The sequence below is a fragment of the Mauremys mutica genome, chromosome 8 (assembly GCF_020497125.1).
Source record: "Mauremys mutica isolate MM-2020 ecotype Southern chromosome 8, ASM2049712v1, whole genome shotgun sequence".
In the NCBI taxonomy this organism is placed as follows: domain Eukaryota; kingdom Metazoa; phylum Chordata; order Testudines; family Geoemydidae; genus Mauremys; species Mauremys mutica.
The window spans coordinates 46,453,626-46,474,307 of NC_059079.1; the positions used below are offsets into that span (position 1 = coordinate 46,453,626).

Here is a 20,682-nt window from a genome sequence, read left to right on the forward strand (position 1 = left end):
CTACCTGATCAGTCTGTCTGTGTTTTTCTCGCATAGTCTTCTGAAGGGATGGTAGGGTCAGACAATAACTTGCCATAGGAAGCAAGGAGCAGCACACGCTACACGCTTACATCTACAGGCCCCAGAAGTCAAGTCCCTTTACATCTGCGCTGGCTATGGCAGAGCCCAAACTGTGCTATTTGCTGCTGTCCACTAACCTGTCTTTGTAGAAGACTATACAGAAAGGGAACAAGGTAGGTATTCTGTGGTAGGGAAGTGTGTCATCAAGTTCAGGGTGTAGGGAGGAAGCAAATATTTTCACTCCTCTCATGCCCCCAGAGTACCTAGGGGAGAGAGGGAGGAAATGGAAATGATCACTGCCCAAAGCCATTAAAAATGGGCCAGGATGGGAGAAGTAAGGCTACTGGTGGATGCTGGACTGGGTGAGGTTCCTGGGCTGGAAAATGGTGGAGGGGGAGGAAAGGAGAATGCTAGTTTGGATGCTGATTGGGTTAGTGCCAAAGGTATTGCACTCTCAAACACAAATGATACTTCGAATTTTGAAGTCAAGAATGGTACCTAAATGGTAGCCAACTGGTTAGAGGAGAAAGAGGTGATGCCAATAGGCTGGGAATGAAGCCCTGAGTGTATGTTGCAAGAGACTTTTGCCAAATTTTGTGAAACCTGTGCACAAAATGGTCAAAACTGGCAATGTTGCTGGATCCTTGATTGCTTCTGGAATCCCAGGGGTCATTAGTAGCCAAAAGCTCCTTTTTATTAGAGTCTACTTAGATGTGTGTGGCCTTTCAGAACTGGGCCTCAAGAGTAATGGATGTCACCACTTCTACACTGTTACTTTAATGCAATCTAATTTGTGACACATATGAAGACTTCTTGTAAATTACATCAGCTACAGAATATGGCTGCCCATCTGTTAGTTGGTGCTAGTTTAAATAAACATATTACAACAGGTTCTCAATCACACCACTGAATTGCACCTACATATGAATACAAGGCTAAAGGTTTGACTCTGCTTTATAAGCAGGGCTGGGTTCTGGCTATCTGAGCACCCATCTCTCTCTCTGAGTCACCAGGATAGTTGAAGTCCTTTGGGAAGACTGATAGCCATTAGATTTAAACCTGTGGCTGGCTTGGCAGTGTGAATGGAGAGCAAATTGAAGTGTTCAATAAAAATTGACCTTTTCAAAGGCATATTGTTTTATAAATAATAAGCAGATTATCTTTTTTTAAAAAATTTTCAAAGTCCAGTTTGAAAAATTACATGGCATTGAATGTTTATACATCTAATCACACTAGGTCAGATTCCACCACACTCCCTACTGCTAAGTAGTACCTTACACCACAAGGTGTCCCACTGATTTCAATAGGACCTCTAGAAAGGGTCAGAACTGAGGACTAGATTCTTATACCACTTACTCATACTGAATAGTATCTTACTCCATGAGAGAACTCATTGAAATCAATGGGACCTCTTCTGGAATAAGCTGCTATTCAATTGAACTCAGTGGGGCTTCTCTTGTAACAAAGTTCCTGCTTCATATCATAGAATCATAGAACTGGAAGGGACCTCGAGAGGTCATTTAGCCCAATCCCCTGCACTCATGGCAGGACTAATTATTATCTAGACCATCCCTGAGAGGTGTTTGTCTAACCTGCTCTTAAAAATCTCCAATGACGGAGATTCCACAACCTCCCTAGGCAATTTATTCCAGTGCTTAACCACCCTGACAGTTAGGAAGTTTTTTCTAATGTCCACCCTAAACCTCCCTTGCTGCAATTTAAACCCATTGCTTCTTGTCCTATCCTCAAGGCTCATAAATTCCAGACCTCTTTTTTTTAATAAATGCTGAACATTGTAGTTCATTTGAAAAAAAAAGTAAGTTTTCTCTCATTGTAAAGCAGCTAGGGATAGATGTAGTTTCAGCACAATGAAAATCAATGGGTAATAACAAGATGTACAGAGCTTTGCATTTAGATTAATGGTCATATTTTTAGCAAAGATATTAAAAAAGACACAAAGCTACTGGGCTGTACTTTCGGTCCTATATCCATTTTCAAGTTTTGTCTATGGCATAAGGCCTTTCTAATGCTAAGATTGGTAGCCTTTAATAGGATAAGAAATAGATAAGAAAGAACTGAATGGACTATAGCATGTAAATATCATGGATTACACCTTTAAAAATGAACTTGTCCTGAATTACAGCTGTAAAGAACACACACAGCACATTTTACACTTTGTTGCACAGGTTCTGAAAATTAAGTTTTATCATTTCTATGCATCAAGTTAAGCATACTTTGCATCCCATAATGGTTCATTTTAGTAAAGAGTGAAGAATCTGAAGTTTACACATTATAAACCTATTTTCTTTATAACCAACGTCTCACTGTGTTATTGATAAGCAATGTATTCCTCATAATTTGTTTTGAAGTCCAGGAGACACCTTTGTACTTTCTAGTTACAGAGGCAGGTTTTTCATCCATTAGGAAAAACAATTTTTGATATAGTTATCTTTAAATAAATAAATAAATAAATAAATAAAAGGTTTTTCCTCAGTGCTTAGCCTATTTAGCAAATAATCTGATCAATTTTTAGGTAATTTTATATATATGCTATGCCAATTAAATATTTATGGCTTTGATATAACAAACGATAGCTAACAGCAAGCATGCTAATTGAACTGAAGTGATGTAATTGGTGAATTTTGAGGTACTACATCCTACAGAGACAGTTGCTGAATTTTAGATGTTTAAGTTTCAGATTCACTTTGTAAAGCTGTTTCAAACAACTTTAAAAGTTTTCTAGTCATTAAGCAGGACTAATACACTTCATTAATGTGCAATACAGAGCTTTTAGAGCCCTTAAATATACAGGGGTTTGACACAAACTCATAAAATGTTAGATACTGTTGGTGACTTTATATAATATTAAAATGTTTAGGATTTAAATGATTTAAAATGTTTAGGATAAGGTTTTTATATGGTTTCTTCTTATTAATATGGACTTTGGTACTTTTCAAAATGGAGTCAAAGCTCCATTTTGTCCTCAGAGGTGGGAAAATTAAGGCGCCAAAGCTGTGGCGCGAGGGCTGGATCAAACCAGATGGAACTGCCTTGTAACTGCCATCCCCTCAGAACTTTCCTGCCACTCACTCTTTATAAGGAACTGTGCCATGTCCCCATGGTGCTGTCCGTTCAGGAGGCAGCCATGTTTGCGTGGGTCTTCGGATCAAGAGCTGTGAAGGATTTTGTGACACCATCAACTTACCTGCCATCCAGGGTCCTTTGGTCCACCAGTCAGCAGCTTCGGTTCCAGTGGCTTGTCACCATCGAGCAGCTTACCACCATCCACCAGCCGAAATCCAGAGTTTCTGATTAGCAGTAGGCTATACTGGGGATTTGTTTTGTTCTTGTTGCCAAGGGAGGGGAATATTGGGTCTGAGCTTCAAGCTCTTTTGTTTCAGTCCACTGTTTTCTGAGTTTGTGTGTTTATTTATGGTTTTTCCCTTATGCCTTTCATGTAAACCACCCTTAATACAATATTTACCTGTTTCAACATAGCTTTTGTCTCTCCTCTTCATTCCTACACCACACTTCTGAGGGAAGGTGGAGCGAAGGAGCTGCTTCCTCAGGTGATAGACCCTGATAACAAGACCATGAACCTGTACCTGTAAAAGGGAAATAGAGAGGCATATTGGGGTTCATTTAGTTTTTGATTTTCCCTGGTTACAATTAGGAGCGCTGCCAGCTTTTTTGGCACCCTAGGCGGCGGAAGGTCCCGCCCCCAAAATACCGCCCCCGACATAGGCGGCGGAAGGTCCCGTCCCTGAAATACAGCCCCCAACAGAGGCGGTGGAAGGTGCTGCCCCCGAAATACCACTGATGACCGGGGCGGCCGAAGATCCGGCCGCCGCAGTCGCCGCCCCTCCCCCCCCCCAAATGTTAGTGCCCTAGGCGACTGCCTAGGTTGCCTAATGGGTTGCACCAGCTCTGGTTACAATATATTGTTTTTTTAATCATTGGGATATAATTTCAGAGTGCCAAAATAGGCATATATGTCATTATAAAAATATAGGTAAATACACTTCACTTTTAGGCTCTGATCATACAAATAGTTACACAATTGCTTAACTCTAAGTAAGCGAGTTGTCTCATTAACTTTGATGGAATGACTCTTGCACTTAAGGACAAGCAGATGTGTGTTTACAGGATCAGGGTCAGACAGTTTTGCAACATGCTGTTCACAATATAATTGATCTTTCTAACAATTTCAAGCTCTATTCCCAACACAGTTGTATCAGACTCATTTTGAAGAAAAAAAAAAGCAGCTTTTCTTGGTTTCTGCCACCTACTCTTAGGAATGGGAGTCCCAGTTCAGGTAAAATATGCTGCTTCCTCAAACCTAAACTGGAAAAGTACTAAACTGTTTCTAAAGCACTGAGAGGTCCACAATAAATCTTTGCATTGATAATGAGAAGTGTCAGCTTCCCCTGCTGGTTTTCAACTAGTTAGCTGGAGAAGGAAGATTGTCACGTGTTACATTTTATACTAGAGCATCCAAGATTGCATGTATGTTAATGTAAAAGCATGCTACAGCTGTAAGATTGGTAGGAGGACTATTTAGGGTCCCTTTGCAGAAGGAGGTGGTTTATCAAGCCGCCCTGTAGTTATAAGACATTGGGAGAGAGAATCTAATATGGAGTGTGGGCCTGACTAGTGGATTCTGAAAAGCTAGATGGGGAAATGAAATGCCCAGCCATGCCCTGAATATGCTTAGGAGAGAATAAAAAAGCCACTGGTTTTCTCCCACCAAGAGACTTAAAAGGAAACCTTCTGTCTACTGGTGTCAGGAGGAACATGTATCAGGGAAGTCCCACAAACTATTGACATATGTTTTGGCTAAGTATCCACAAGTTTTGATGAGTATAGTTTCTAATCCAAGCCAAAACTCTCAACCTTTTGTGGTTTTGCTCTTCCCTTACTTGAACAAAAAAGCAGTCAGAACTGCTGTGAAAATGTATACACAAATTACTGTAGTGTAATTTAAATTACATACAAAAACACTCTTAAGAAAACATTAAGGCCGTAAAGCCAAGCATTCAAAAGTTAGAGAAGTGCAGAAGTAAAATTTGCCCACATAGCACTGCCAGGAGCAATTGCAAGGAAGTTCTACTCAGACCATACAGCCCTGGGCTGGAGCATCAGTACAGATGCAATGTTTAGAAGATTTACCTGCCAAAATTCTAGGAAGTTTCTAATGAGTATGTGCAAACAGAGTATTCAGAGGCTTTTAAATTGGTCAAATTTGGGTGAGCATAAATAGGAATGGTAAGAGACATATCCCTTCCACCAGGGCAACACACTCTGCCAAAAATAAATAAAAAAATCAAGATTATGTTCCAAAGCATTGAGACACAAGAGGTTCTCAACTAAATGGCTGTAAGATTTTTTTTTTACATGAGCGAAATCATGAATGTTTGCCTACCCTCATTTCTAAGAAATTGCTGAATTGTTTTAGCTGATGCTTTAAAAAGAAAATCAACCTGAGACTGACTCCAGACATGGAAAACTTGAGCTCCAGTGGCTTAAGTTTGTCTGATTTATAACATTCTACACTCGGAAGTGCTGGGCAACATTAACTATAGGTGTCACTACCTGTACAACCTAAACTCTAATCTCAGTTATGCTAATGTGAATCTAGAATAATACAATCCTAACTGAATTCAATACACATTATTCAACATTTCCAGGGCATTCCTCAGTGTTTGCACTGGAGGTGTTCACACAGCCATCTTGTTCACACTTTCTGCATTTTGGATTCTTCTAATTGTAGTGCAGAAACAATGTTGTACGACTTAGGTGAACAAATCTATACAAATTCAGTCACTACTCAGAAGAAAAGGATTCAGTCCATAGTTTGCTCAGCTCTAACAATGACATTGTTGTGGAAACCCTTTTAACTCCATCTAGAACTCAAGAGTATTGCCATTTTCATGTGATATTCCCTATACTCTCAAACTGTCCTAGGCAATCCACTATACATGGTTGTTGCATGGTATGAAGTTGACCAAATATCAAATAGTCACAAAGAATCTTGAAAAGAAAAATAGGTGCAGTTTACTGCCAGACACAACAGAAAGAACCTGTACAATAAAAAAACTGTAGCAATGTCATATCCAAAAAACCCAACATCTTTAGTCTTGAAGACAATATTATAAAGACAACTTTTCTGGTACACTCATCCATTAGAGAACATTACAAAGAAACAAATACTTCTTTGTCAGGATAATAAAACAATTTTCCCTAATACTGAGTTCCATTTTAATAACTTTTTTGAGAAAGATCTTATGATAGCCAAATAACTCCATAATAGCAAACAGGAGACAGTTTGGTAATTTATTACTTATTGCAATGCAGCTGAGGTCTGTAGTTGAACTAGGGAAGCAATAACTGTTATCATTATATAAAATTAGTAAACAAAGTAGGCAATAAAATATTTTTCATTTGGGTCATTTTCATTCTTCGCCAATTACACTCACTGTTTCTCTTACTGATTTTAGCTATGACAAGTGATGTTGTAGTTGAAAAAGCTATATTTCACTTATTAAACAGAGAATCACCTGTTTAAGTTCAGTATATAAAAGCACTTAGGCATGCCTGTAATTTTTCACTCAGTTCCCTTGGTACCATATTATTACCTTCCATCTGCATCTGCTACTGTACATCAATGACTGATATCACTTTTATCTGGTTCTAGAATTCAGATGTTGCTTTCTTGGCTTTAAAATTCAGGTGTTGCACTTCAATATATTACTTCAACTAAATTAATCACATTTAAATAAAATGGCATTCAACTGTCATGCCAGTTTTACTCACAAAAGACAGAAGTAGTATTTATTTGGTAGTAGTAAAAGGACATAGTCAGAGGTTTCGAAAATCAAGATTCAGTAACTCTGCGTATAGACTTTACCTTATACCATAGATTTTAAAATAGCTCTTTATTGTTGGGTTTCTATTATAAACAAAATGTTTTTGGGGCGAAAATTCTCCAGCATTTTCTAGGCTTATTTTATCAGAACTTCTGAAGAGAGGAATATATACAAAAGAGCTCTAACACTAGAACTCAGTGAGTACCTAGGGATTTTTGTTGTATCATGAGCATAAATGACAGACATCTTGAGGCTTAACTGCCATTCCTCTCTGAAGTCTACTATTTCATAATATGAAAAGTTCAGGGGTGGGGGCACAGATCAAGAATAATTTGAAACAACACCTTAAAGGCTTTCTTTTGATAAATGGGGAAGTTGGCCTTAGTAAGATATGGACAAAAGCATTTGTCACTCCTGCAAAACAGATCAAGAAAGAACATATTCATACACATGTTTTTTTATTCACAGTAATTGGTAGTGATCAATTGAAATTCGGAAGGTTAAGGAAGATGTCCTCTAGCACCTTTCTTAATTCTACACTCTGCTGTTCTATGTGAGGTATATGTATCTAGGACCTGTTCCTACAATCTAGTTAGGCTAAACTCTCACTGAACTCACTGAGCCAAGGACTGCAGGTTTGGACCCCATATTTCTCCAGACTAATTTCCTGAAGTATGGGAGGCAAGAAGTGGGCTTTCAAGTAGCAAAGTGTTTATTAGCAGAATTGTTAGAAGTTTGGATTTCAAGTATTGCAAATACTTTGCTTCATTACACAAGTTGCCATAGTCACTTTATTTCACTATGTAAATGGTAACACTAAGTTATTTATGTCCTTTTATGTAAATAATAATAAATGGTTCCTTTGATAGGCTATTCAGATTATTGTTTGAGAGTGTCATCACGTTTACAAATGTATTAAAGTGCAGCAGAAATGAAATATCTGTTACCTCACTGCCTGTGATATGTCCAAAAAGCTTGGGTATTTTTTAATGGGTTGTAATATATTTTGTCACTATAAGTCACTTTCACAGCTGGCTGTGAAACAAATTGTTTAAACTATTCCCAATCTTTTCTCAAGCATTGAAACATCAATTAAGTTTCAATTCCTATATATTTCTTGACATTCGCCAAACTTTTTTTTTTCTAATTAGGAATGTCTGATTAACAAACACATGTTGTGAGGACTGAATCCAGCAGCAGGGAGAGGAGTAAGCTTGGCTGAGTGCTTGAAATGACATTAAAAAATTTCACACTTTTAAGAAAACAAGAGGCGAATTTACTATGAAACACACAGTGCCCTGGCATGGGCCCCTCAACTACAGGGGGCCCGAGGGCCAGGCAGCCCAGCATCATCCAGCACCGCTGCCAGGGGGGACCGCTGTGGGGAAAGAAGCTGTGGGGGACAGCAGGAAGGGAGGCATTTAAGAGCCGTGCTGGAGGCGTGGCATGGGGTGCGCTCTCCCAGCCTGAGAGTCTGGCTCCCAACCCAAGAGTCAGGCAGACAGGTGAGGGGCTGGCTGGGGGAACATTGTAGGGGAGGTGTGCGTGCTCCCCTGGTGGGGCATCTGTCCGCATCTGTCCTGCTACCCTGCTCCTCTGGATGCTGGGCAGCGCAGGTGCAGTCCCTGACATGCACTGCTGCTGGCGGCCCCTGGAAAAAAGTGAGGGAAAGGGAGTGGCAGGCCAGGGGGTCTCCGATCTCATGTGCTGATGCCACCACAGCTCCCTTTGGCAGCAAACAGGAGCAGCGTCGGGTCAGGGACGCATCCACCAGCCAGCCAGGTAAGGTAACCCAGCGGTTGCTACTGAGCCACTCAGAGCAGGAGGCTGGAGTGGCCCCCACACACCTGGCCCACCCGTCCACACCCCTAACCCCCCACCTTGATTCCTGCACCACCCCACACAAACCCAGCCCTGACTCCTGCACCGTCCTCAAACACCCACAGCCCCTGTCCTCCCTGATTCCTGCACCCCCACACACACCCAGCCCCTCCACATCCCCTGCTCTGACTCCTGCACCCCCCATACCCACCCCCGCCCTGAGCACCAAACAGGAGCTCCTGCACCCCCCCATCCCCACCTGCACCCCTCGCACCAAACAGAAGCTGCCCCAGGTAAGTGCTCCACACCCCAACCTCCTGCCCAACCCTGAGCCCCTATCCTGGCCAACCCCCCCAACCCCAACCCACTCCTGCACCCTAACTCCCTCCCAGACCCCACACCCCAACCCTGAGCCTCCTCCCACATCCTCACTCCTGGCCAGACCCTACACCCCACTGTTTTTTAACTTTTTTTTTTAAATAAAGGGCTCTTATCCAAAGTACTTTACAATAGTTAGCTAATGGTACAAACAATATTTGGAAAGATCATTAAGTGGTCCACTGAGACCCTTAGCAATTTCAAGTGGTCTGTGGAAAAAAAAAGTTAGACTACAAAAACAATCAAGGCATTTCACTTTATTTTCATTTACTTCCTATTACTTATAATATAGGAAGAGGATGAGAAAATAAGAATGAAAAGCAGGGGATGGAGGAGTAAGGCTAAGTCTACACTGGGGTTGGGGGAGTCGACCTAAGATATGCAACTTCAGCGTAGCTGAAGTCGGTGTATTTTAGGTCGATTTATCTGGCCGTGAGGATGGCGGCGAGTTGACCGCTGCTGCTCCCCCATCAACTCCGCTTCCACCTCTCACACGCGCTGGAGGTCTGGAGTCGACGGCAGAGCTATCGGGAATCGATTTTATTGCGCCTACACTAGATGTGATAAATCGATCCCCAATAGATCGATCACTACCCGCCGATCTGGTGGGTAGTGTAGACATACCCTTAGGGTGTAGACATACCGGATTGACAGGTAGTGATCAATCTATTGGGGATAAAATCGATCCCCGATAGCTCTGCCGTCGACTCCGGAACTCCACCACGGCGAGAGGTGGAAGCAGAGTCAACGAGGGAGCGGCAGTGGTCGTCTCGTTGCCGTCCTCATGGCCAAGTAAATCGACCTAAGATACGCCGACTTCAGCTATGCTATTCGCGTAGCTGAAGTTGCGTATCTTAGGTCGACTCCCCTGCTTCCCCCAGTGTAAACCTAGCCTAAGAGAGAATGCTCTTTTTCTTGGCTGAGTCCCAAAAATGAAGCTGCACACAGGACCCCACTAACTCTAAATCCGCCACTGAACAAAACATTATTTCTATTTTAAGGTAGTGCCTAAAAGCACCAAATTGAGATCAGAGCTTGGGACTGTACAAACACAGTCTTTTCTCCAAAGAGCTTCACTATAGTAGACAATGTCTTGTTAAGAAAGATTTTCTACTGACTTTGCTTACAAGCTTTCTACTTTGCTTCTTCCAAATTTAAACTCTACCATCTGCATGCAAATATTCATTTGACATTTATAGCCCACGTTCTACCATAAAACACTGAAAGATAGCCTGCCTCAGATAAGGCAATCCAGCGATTTATGCATTTCACTCTTAGTACAAATTCACATCAAATGACACTTCTGTGCACTTGTATTATCTGAATAACCCTCTGTAACATTAACAGGTACACTTAGTTTCCTACCCATCTAACTGCCTTGCAGACTCATATACTTTACATTAGCTATTATGTCTACAAATTCTCGTTTTTTCTGTCAAACGATGCATGAATGTTAGAATCATTGCAACTTAATGGAAAAAGTCTTTTATTCACACCGTATATCAAAGGCAACTCTTGCTGAATAAAGGACAGTTGGATCATGATGATCTGTAAAACAACTTCACTTGAACTCTGGGTAGACCCAGGGATTCATTATCCTATAGGTGTGGAGAGAGTGGATCGTGATATGTAGCTTCTTTCACTTTCAGGGGAAATCCCACAGCAGGCTATGGAGGGATTTAAAGGCAACAGAACTTGCATGGAGTTCCAGCTACAGATGAGCTATTCAGGGGAATTATAAAGTTCCAGAGCAGCCTTCTTGATACCATAATGCAGGAGTGTTATGGGACATGGCCAGTGCATCTATGACTATGTGAATCCGCTGCCAAAATTGCCTCCCAAGGAGCAACAATAGAGCTGCAAACACTGCTTTAATTCTTAGGCTGTAGTCATGATCACTGAATGACTCCACAGGAGCACCCTGGATGGGAGAACATGAGAAGGATTCTGCCCCACAACCACTGCACAGGAACCCATGGCAAATCCAGTTCACTAGAGAAGTGCACTCATGAGATTCCTAACCTGTTGGCAGAAGCAAGAGGTTCAAATAATTTCCATAAAGTTCTGAGTAGAACAGGTTGAATAATCCATAATAATTTATTGAATAAATCTTCCCTTTTCTGATTTTTTGGGCAATGTCTGTGAAGACACGTTGATTTTCTCAAATTTATTGTCTGAAATTAGATAAATTGCTGCTTTTCAGAATCCAAAATTCAAGCTGCATTGCTTGCTTTTCATTGGCCACATAAGACACGTAGTATTCTTTCCTTTCTTTAACTGGATGACCTTATAATTAGGTTTTGGGTTCAAATGTTTGTGAAAAGTAAATTTAGAATTTGCTTGCCACAGACATGCAAGCAAGAAAACTTGAAATTTGCTTTCTAGGAGCATTCATGCTAGTGACTCACTTGCATGAACATCTACTGTCATGCTACAGTTATAATATAAATACCCTGGGTAATGGACCCATTTCATTCACTGAAGAGGATACAGGCAAAAATAAATCAAATAATTGTATGTTAAAACTAGAGGGATTTTTTTAAATTAAACTCTATAATAGTAGTAAGTTTGGCTAATGAGAGTTCAGATAACATCCAGTTAGATTATTGCTGTCCCTTCCGAACAGCGATTTTTATTAAAGAGCTCAGTTTGGCCCAAGCATCTACCTAAATGAAGATTTAGCTTGAATTGATATGGCTAGGTGTTGGAAGCCAGCTTTATATTCTCTTGATTTAACCCTCATTTGGTTTCAGTCAGTCAGCCCCTTCTAATTTTCTATGTTGGTTATCACATATAGTTTACATGTGCGAGGTTTGGACTCTTTTAATTTTAATTCATTAAAAATATAGTTTGCCACCTCATTTCCTGAGTAGGAGGAGTCAAGAGCCCTCCAAAATCTACCACCCATGACAATTAAAGACAGTAAAAGCCAACTAACCCAAAGAAACTGCTTTGCAATTGTCCCATTCATGTCAGTGGGAAGCAGCCACTCTGCATTCCTGCAATTATGTGGTACTAAGCAAATCTACAAGCATACCCAAGCCCACTCTCATGATCTAATGAGGAGTTCTTTAGCAACTGTGACTAGATTCTACTGCAGCCAGAGAAAAACCGATAATAATAAGCAAATATTCCCTTGAGATAAGATTTTCTGGTCTGTTTGTAATAGGACAGCAGAAAGAACTAAACCAACTCCGCAGTATACTCCTTGCAGGTGGTTTCTCTTGCCCCATCTTTTGGCATTTTATAAAAGTTTTCAGTAAAGGGCTTTAGTAAAATGTGGATTTTCCCTTTGTATTATCTCTTTATTCCTCCCCCCCCACCCCGTTAGGCTCTTTTTTATCCTCATTGGTAGATTACTCCATTTCCATATATATGGAAACATTTAAAAAAAAATCAGCAGAGTAGTCATAGAAGTTTCTGCAGTATTTGCTCCACTCTTGTTGTACAAACTTGGGTGACGATTTGAATCAAACTAGTTATGTACCTTTGAAACAGTCATTAGGTCTGTTTCCTGTGCACTATATCTTTAAATTGCTGAGCACCCTCCCTGAATGAAGTTCAGCTCTGTGGCTGGTTAAAAAATAGGAAATGTTTTCTTTAAGTTGAAACTGTCTTCATTCCCCCATTTTGTTCTCAGGGCACAGCACAGAACAAACTCTGCATGCTCCTTCAAGGATACTTTGTTCTTTCAAAGAAAGAACATGCGGTTAGGCACAGGCCAGAGTGAGTGGTGATGAGTAAGCTGCAGCACTTCTGAGAAGCTGCAGCACTTCTGAGAAGCAAGTAACTAACCACATCTTCCAACACTGACTTAGCTGCTCTGGCTAGTGATGGTGGCATGTATAGGTGGGGGTACTACAAATAATAAAGTATAGTTCATATTTTTGGTGATGGTTAAGAGTTATTTTATCTGAACTGAATTGCCCAGACTCATGAGGAATATACACAAAGCACATTATTTGCTGGGTCAGTTTCTGTGACTATTACTCAGAGTATACTCCGACTCCTGCTGAATTGAATGGAAATTGTTTCCTGAGAAAGGCCTGAATGAAAACTGAGTATGCACTTCATAATCTTGTCTTCAGAAAATAAGATATTATATTTGGAAGTCAGGGAACAGCTTTAAGTTTTAATACAAAGCTTTTCTCCAGCTGCTTAAACCACAGAAAAAGAAAAAATGCCCAAAACCAAGGAACCAAAATTGCCCAATCCCTTTTATTCATTCACACATTCATTATATTTTCAATTTAAAACTTAGTGTTCCCAGCACCCCTAGAGTTTTATTGGTTCCTAGAAAGATGGGATATAAAAAGGCAAGTGAGAACAGAACGAGTCACTGTACAACTGTGGCTATTCAGACTTTTTTTTGTAGTTAAGGAGAACACTCTGGCATTCTGAGCTTGCTATTGCATTATCTCTGTTAAATTACATTCCATGGGGAACTGTCCCAGAGAGCACCATTATACAATTAGCCCAAGTCTGAACATTAAAGAAAGACTCTCTAGGACTTTTCTTTTTATATGTACTTCATTATGCCACAAATGCGCAGAACCTACTAACATGGATATTTCAGATTTCCCCTTACAAAATGCAGTGTAGCAGACTTTCCATCAATCACTGGCAGTGCGAGAAAGTGTTTGCTACTATGGCAAATGCCAGCTGCTGTAAATGGACTGTGCAGTAGAGAAGTTGTAGCAACACCAGGTATTTCTGTATCAGTAAGCAAAAAACTCATATTTTTTTTAAATAGCAATCAGTGGCAATTATTCTCATAATTGCACACATCTTTTCTCTTGCCCCAATTTGTTTTATTAGTACAATCAGTAGTTTACATGATAGTTAATTAGTATAAAGGGAACTTTTAATATTAAGTAAAATTGCTCTTTCCATGAAATGCATAACATTAGGTACAGTGGCCGTCTTAGCTCAGAGATTCAGCAGAACATAGAAACCTTTAAACCATTGCATTAAGTAATCCTATACTTCATTACAAAAAAACCACATCATTCCAACCACCTCTGCTGGCAGAAGGAAAGAGAAAAAGAGGCGGCTCTATAAAGAGAGGAGTGGAAAGAGGAAATGCTATTGCTGCAAGACTTGTACATAAAAAGTAGTATTGGTGCATATGTAACAGCCACCTCCATGACCTCATTTCATAAACACCCACCCCTCCCCAGACACCCTTCCATCGGAGCTCTGAGAGGATCAAGTTTCATGCTGCAAGTGGGAGAGGCTGTCAGGGATGGGTATTCAAGGTGCCCACACTCTAATGGAAATGGCTACTTCCCAAACCCCGTCACTGTGCAAGTTAACTTTAAAAGACCATTGGTTTTGCTTTCACAACCAGTGGCACTCAGGAAGGAAGAATTCACAGGAAACATTAAGTGCAAACTCGTGGAGTATATCTTCTGCCTGGAGGAAGCTCACAAAATTTTCATAAATGTATAGATTCCAAAGCTAGACGGGACCATTGTTGTCATCTAGTCTGACCTCCTTTAGAACACCTATCATGGAACTTCCAACATAATTCCTAGAGGAGATCTTTTAGCAGGGGAAAACTAACCATCCAATCTTGATTTAAAAATTGTCAGTGATGGTGAATCCATCACAATCCTTGATAAATTGTTCAAATGGTTAATTATCCTCACCATTAAAAAATGTGTCTTATTTGTCTGGCTTCAAATTCCAGCCACTCCAGAAATTCCTTTCTCCACTAGATTGAAGATTATTAAATATTTGTTCCCCATGTAGATACCTATAATCTAATCAAGTCACCGCTTAACCTTCTCTCTATTCAGCTAAATAGGTTGAGCTCCTGGAGCCTAGCACTATAAATCATGTTTTCTAATCCTTAAATCATTCTCATGGCTCTCATCTGAACCCTACTTTATAAATATCCTTCTTGTTACAGTCATGTTTTATTTGCTTATGATTTTTCACTATTGTGTGCAAATTTCCATATTACTATCAAGTTATATGGCTGCTGGATATACCTCTGTTCAGGTCTCTTTTTGTAAACACCCATTGAGCTAAAAACAGACAGGGGAGGAGAGTTCACACACACAAAAAACTCGGGTGCCTACAGAAAATCACCTAGATTTATACTTTGGTCCCTAAATAAACCAGACCTGATTTTCAAAAGGTGCTGACCGCTCACAGCTTCTATTGAAGGCCATAGGTACTCAACAACTTTGAAAACCAGCCCTTTTATCAAAACAACTTAAATACAGTTTTAGGCTTCAAACTTTCAAAATATTGGAATGTGTAATGGACTCATATGTCTACATTTTGTTTTGTGGAAAGCCATTTGGATTTTAAAGCTGTTCTGGGGCTTCACCTTGGCCCTATAGTTTCCATAAAAGGGGTGTCATGAATAACTCTTTCACATATAGCAGAGGGCTAACAAGTGAATGTTGTTATACCTGGATAACATTACATTTATGTGGAATCACCCTTAGACACAGAGCTGACCGCTAGAGATGTGCAAATAACTGATTTTTCGGTTTGCTGGCATTGTAAATAATTAATTTTTGGTAAACCCACAAGAAAATTTTCCTCAACATTTTTGGTGAAAAGTTACAAAAACATTCCACTTACTTTTGAGCTTTAACTTTTTAAAAAAAATAAGAAGGAAAAAAAATTCAAAATAAAGTAATTTCAAAATGAAATCAAAATGTTTTACTTCAAAAATGTTGAAAAAATATTTTGATTAAAAGAAAAGTTTGGTGAAGTGGATTTGAGTTTGTGAAATGTTTTGGTTGACCCAAATATGCATTTTTCACTGAAAAAAGTTTTGGTTGGACAACTTCACTCAGCTTTATTGGCTACCACCCAGGGACACTCGATCTCACACGTGAGCCTATAAACAAGAAACAGATACACGCCAGGGGTTTGAGGCTGATGGGGGAGATCTGGAAATTACAAAAGGACAAGGTCTGCACTGAATTGTTCTCTCTCAAGAAAGTCAAGACTGAATAGGAGGAAGGAAGATTCTGGATATCCTGAGCAGACACTGATCAAATCCCAATTGACCCTTGGAGAGGAAAATGAGGCAGGGAGTTGCACACAGGTTTTGTTGTTTTTCTATAGACCTGTATCTCTTGTACAGTCTGTGAATAAAACTATGATTAGTTTAGAATTCCTTTTGCAAAATCTGTGTCCTTTCTTCAAGTATGTTGCATCTAAGGAGGTGTAAAACTATAAAGCAGAGTATCCCCCTAGTGCAGAGCTCTGGGGTGTGCATGCTTCAGCTACTGGGATGTCCTGGGCATTAGCACCGACCCTGCGAGCCTAGGGGCAGTTGGACTACAGGGTTCCATTCCCTGGAAGCAGTACCAGACAAAGTCTGTATATGGGAAGTATGCCTGAGAGGCTAGCTCCAGAGACTGAAGCCTGCCAAGACCCAGGGGAGCTCAGAAGCATGCTGCATCCAGGTTTGGATTGAAGCCTGGTAAGAGTGCAGTCAGGGGAATTTAATCCTGTAATTTTAAAGTTATTTTTCGCAGATTACATTCAGGTGCCAGTTTATGCACAACATCAATGCAACATCAACCCATTATCCTGGACTTTAGAAAATAGTCATGTACAAATATCTGCCAAGTCCAGGTTTCCTTAAACAGGTACCTACTCTAATACTCACAAAAGATGGAACTTTCCCTATACACATAGGCCTCATCTAGACTAGGGTTTAAGAAGGTCTGTTTGTTGGCATGTGCTACCCAATACATTTTAACAATTTTTTAAGTCACTTATAAACCATGCTGCCTTTATTACAAACATTTCTCCCATGGCACACACATATACCATGCGAGCTGAGGAGATCCCTGGTGCCACTGCCTATAACCCTGTGGATCCATCCCTGCTGCAGTTGCTGGCCCCAGCAACTCACCCACTGAATCAACGCCTTGCTCAGTCCCTGCAGGGTTGGAGATGGAGCCTGTCCCTCTCTCACCTCACAGAGATGGTTCTTTTCCCTGTTCTGGGCCTTTTGACCTGGCACATACAGGAGTTGCAAAACCACTCAGGGTTGGCCCAGGCACCCCCACATCTCCATCAGGGTGGATGGGCCAAACTTGAGTGATGTTGCAACCTTTGTGTGCCAGGCCAGACACCACACAAGCAAAATTCCTTCATGAGAGATAGGTTCAATGGGAGATTTGGATGAACAAGGAACTGAAGTTTTAGCCTGACATCTTCATTTAATCTGCCTTTAAATTCCAGGCCTGCACCACTGTCTTAAAAAACCTGTAGAGGTTTAGTAATCTTTCACTCGATTACTATCCTTTCACTTCCCTCTATTAATTACCTTTGTTTTTCTAAGTTTCCATACTGGTCAGCTTTGACTGAAAACCTCAGAAAAACCTACACTAGATTATTTTTAGAACTTGCCTCTTTCCAAGTAATTATATTCTTTAGACTCTGTACAAAATATTTAGAAGACAATGTTCAAACATGATGTAAATGAATCATTTTACTTTTGCAGGTTTATTTTTTTCCTCCTGGATAGAGAGATTCTGAACTTTCCCTGTTTCTATGATTTCTGAACAAGAATAGGACGTGCTGAATAGCTGATAGCCTGACACTAATTGAGTCAGATCACAAAAAGGAATTTGTCTTCAGCCTTCAAATTACACTATTTCTCCCACTGATTTGCTTTTTTTCTTTTTGTACCTTGTGGGTTTTATTCCTTGCTTATGGAAGGAGTTTGGTGCAGCTTTCTGCCCTTGGAAGATTTATGCTCCAGAACATAGTTATTCTTTATTACTTAAATTTAATTTGTTGCCCTTTGCAGGTCCATGATTTATCCAGAGTGGATATCTGTATTATAACATTTCCACAACTACAAACAAAATTGAAAGAAGGTGGAATATTTCAGTGGGACGTCATGAATTCTTCATGGTAGCCCATAAAAAAAATGCATGATTTAAAATAGTCAAATGGATTTCAAAGAGCTTCTGCTGTAGCAGCAGGGTATAATAATGTCACACTTAGAAGACTCTGTTATGAGTATTCAGCTCACAGGTGTAACAGCAGGAGCAAGAATAGGACACAGAGGAAAAAGTGCTGACAGATGGTGGACACACCAACTTCTTTCCCACATAATGAAGGGGGCTGTACAGCTGGAGGTGCAGAACTGATTAATTCATTTCTCATTCAGCAGGACCACGCAGGCTTTATTGTTGTAACCCTTTGTTTCTAGAAGGCTTCATAATGACATCCAGTTTATTTAAATGCTAACCTTGATAATTAAAGGTAAAAAGAACAATGCCAGCAGTATGCAATGAGATTAAATCACACATACACCACTGAGTATGCTCATCTGAAAAGCAGGTCAAGGGCATCTCATCTATTTAATTACACCCCCAAGATTCTGGTTCAACATTTGCAAGTGATTATTTCAAAGCAGAGTCTTATAAGCCTTAGCTAAAGATTCCTACATACCAAAAGCAATGAAGGGATGTACCTGTTTGGGGGAACTCTATTAGAATTGGGAAAATAATTTGTAATTAATAATAATACACAATAATGTTTGCTTCTTTCTGTTCACAACATTTCTGCAAAGTCTGATCTTCTCAGATGTATATATTAGTGAAAATATTTGCAAAATAATTTCTGTGAATAAATTTCAATATGTAGATTGAATATTTGAGTCAATTGCTTACAAACAACATTTGAGATGGTGAAATGGCACATATGGTTACTTTGTTCTTTGGATAAATGTGTAACTCTTAAAATCAAAATTTCCAGAACAAATATTGTGACATTGAATTCAAAAGATGCTTTCCATGAATATTCATATTTGCATATACTCAACTGCTAGAATATTCATGGCAGTGAACACAAAAGGGACATTAACCCAAAGTGAATGCAATTTACCACTTGAAAGAATATATTTGTAGCATTTTGTTGTCACTATTTTCCCAGTTGTACCAACAGTTTGATTGTCTGTGTCTATAGTCACCACAACAAATATATCAAGCCAACTTCAACTTCCTTTATTATTGGTTATTAGAGATATTGTCCAAGAATGTCAAAAAGAGGTGCCTAACATTATGACACCTAAATCCATATTTTAAAAAAGTCTGAACACCCTCAGCTCCCAGTTCGTCTGGGAAATCAGGTTAAACTTATTTAGATGTCCAACTACAGACACCCATTCTTGAAAATCTTGAACATTATATCTGAAAAATGGGAAAATCAGAGAAGGGGGCGGGGGGAAGGGCAGATTGCCTGGCTCAGAGCAGCAATGGGATCACAAATAGGAGAATCCAGGAAAACAGAGGAAAGATATTAAAAGTAATAGTAAACATTTATCATTAATACTTAAAAGTTTGCCTTCCCTTTATTACAGGAAAATGATTTTTTAAATTAAAAACTCTAATATACAAGGAAGAAAAGGACAAGCTATCTCTCTGGATTCCAAACACTGCAAGCAGACCCTGATCTAAAATACACTGAAGGCAATTGGAATCTTTCCACTGATTTCAATGAGCTTTGGATCAGGCCCATATTTTCCCACTTCATTCTCTCTGCAGAAAAATCTCAGGTCAAGGATACAAAACTCCACCAAGTTCCCATGGTGAACCCATCCCACACATACATTGCAGACCAATGGATTTTAAGAGATCCACTGGAGGCCAGGGCTTTGGGAATAGCATGACTAGATTTCCCCAATGAAAAACCAGGATCTGTTGCATGGTGGGGATTAAAGATTCTGTTCCCCTCTTCACCCATATCAGCCCCCCCCCCAAAAAATAATGCTGCCTTTTCTCTCACAAACTAATTCCCCTCAATTCATGCTACCCCTTCTCTTTCCCTCCCCGCCCTCAGTACTCATCATACTTCAAATATTTGCACAACATCCTGTGAGTGGCATCTCAAGAGTTTGAGCTTATTTTGTGGGCAGAGCTTGGAGGAATATTGCTACCATCTTCTTACCCCACCCCCAACACAGTCCATGGACAGAAATAGGACACCACGCTGTCACTCCAAACTGGGACAATCCTGGTAAAGTGTGTGTGGAGGCATTGTGCCTCTGAGTTGCTTTCAGGATTCCCTTATCATACCTTGTCTCCATACATTGGAGAGTCCAAGACAGCATGAATTCATTCTGGTACCATACTCAGAGATCTCAAGTGAGAGGTAGAAGGTCCATGTAACAAAGCAGGAGGCAAATCAAGGTCGATACAATCCTACAATAGTAGGATCTACTATTACTTATGGTTCTATTACAGTAGTACATACTATTGGCCATATATACGAATGTTTGAGTGATGATACATAGAGAACCACCACAAGCCCTAGCCCTAGCCCTAGCCCTTCCCTTCCCTGCAGGGTCACAATTCCAGGTCTCTGCAAAATGGGGAAAGAATGCCCTGCAGTCAGTATTCCTGCCTTTAGCACACGCTTGACAGAGTTTCTTAGGATTTTAGTGGGTGATTTCAGCCAATGTAAACTGTCAAAACAGCTACATCTACATCTGCTGACAATGTAACCCAGTGTTCATTTCATTGTCATTCATGCAGTCATATCGCTCATTAATTGTGAGGATTTA

At 40.1% G+C, this 20,682-nt stretch overlaps 1 protein-coding gene across 4 annotated transcripts in view; it reads right to left on the minus strand.

Annotated features, from left to right (window-relative positions):
- Window positions 1-20,682, minus strand: part of LOC123375381 (beta-1,3-galactosyltransferase 2-like) — a 185,447-nt gene that overhangs the window by 45,828 nt on the left and 118,937 nt on the right. For 3 of the 4 annotated variants that reach the window (XM_045026207.1, XM_045026203.1, XM_045026205.1), the window contains exon 2: window positions 3,545-3,665. The gene's annotated coding sequence lies outside the window, so the exon portion shown is untranslated. Of the gene's footprint in view, window positions 1-3,544; window positions 3,666-20,194; window positions 20,321-20,682 lie in introns of all 4 variants that reach the window. The other variant, XM_045026206.1, reaches the window with a different exon arrangement.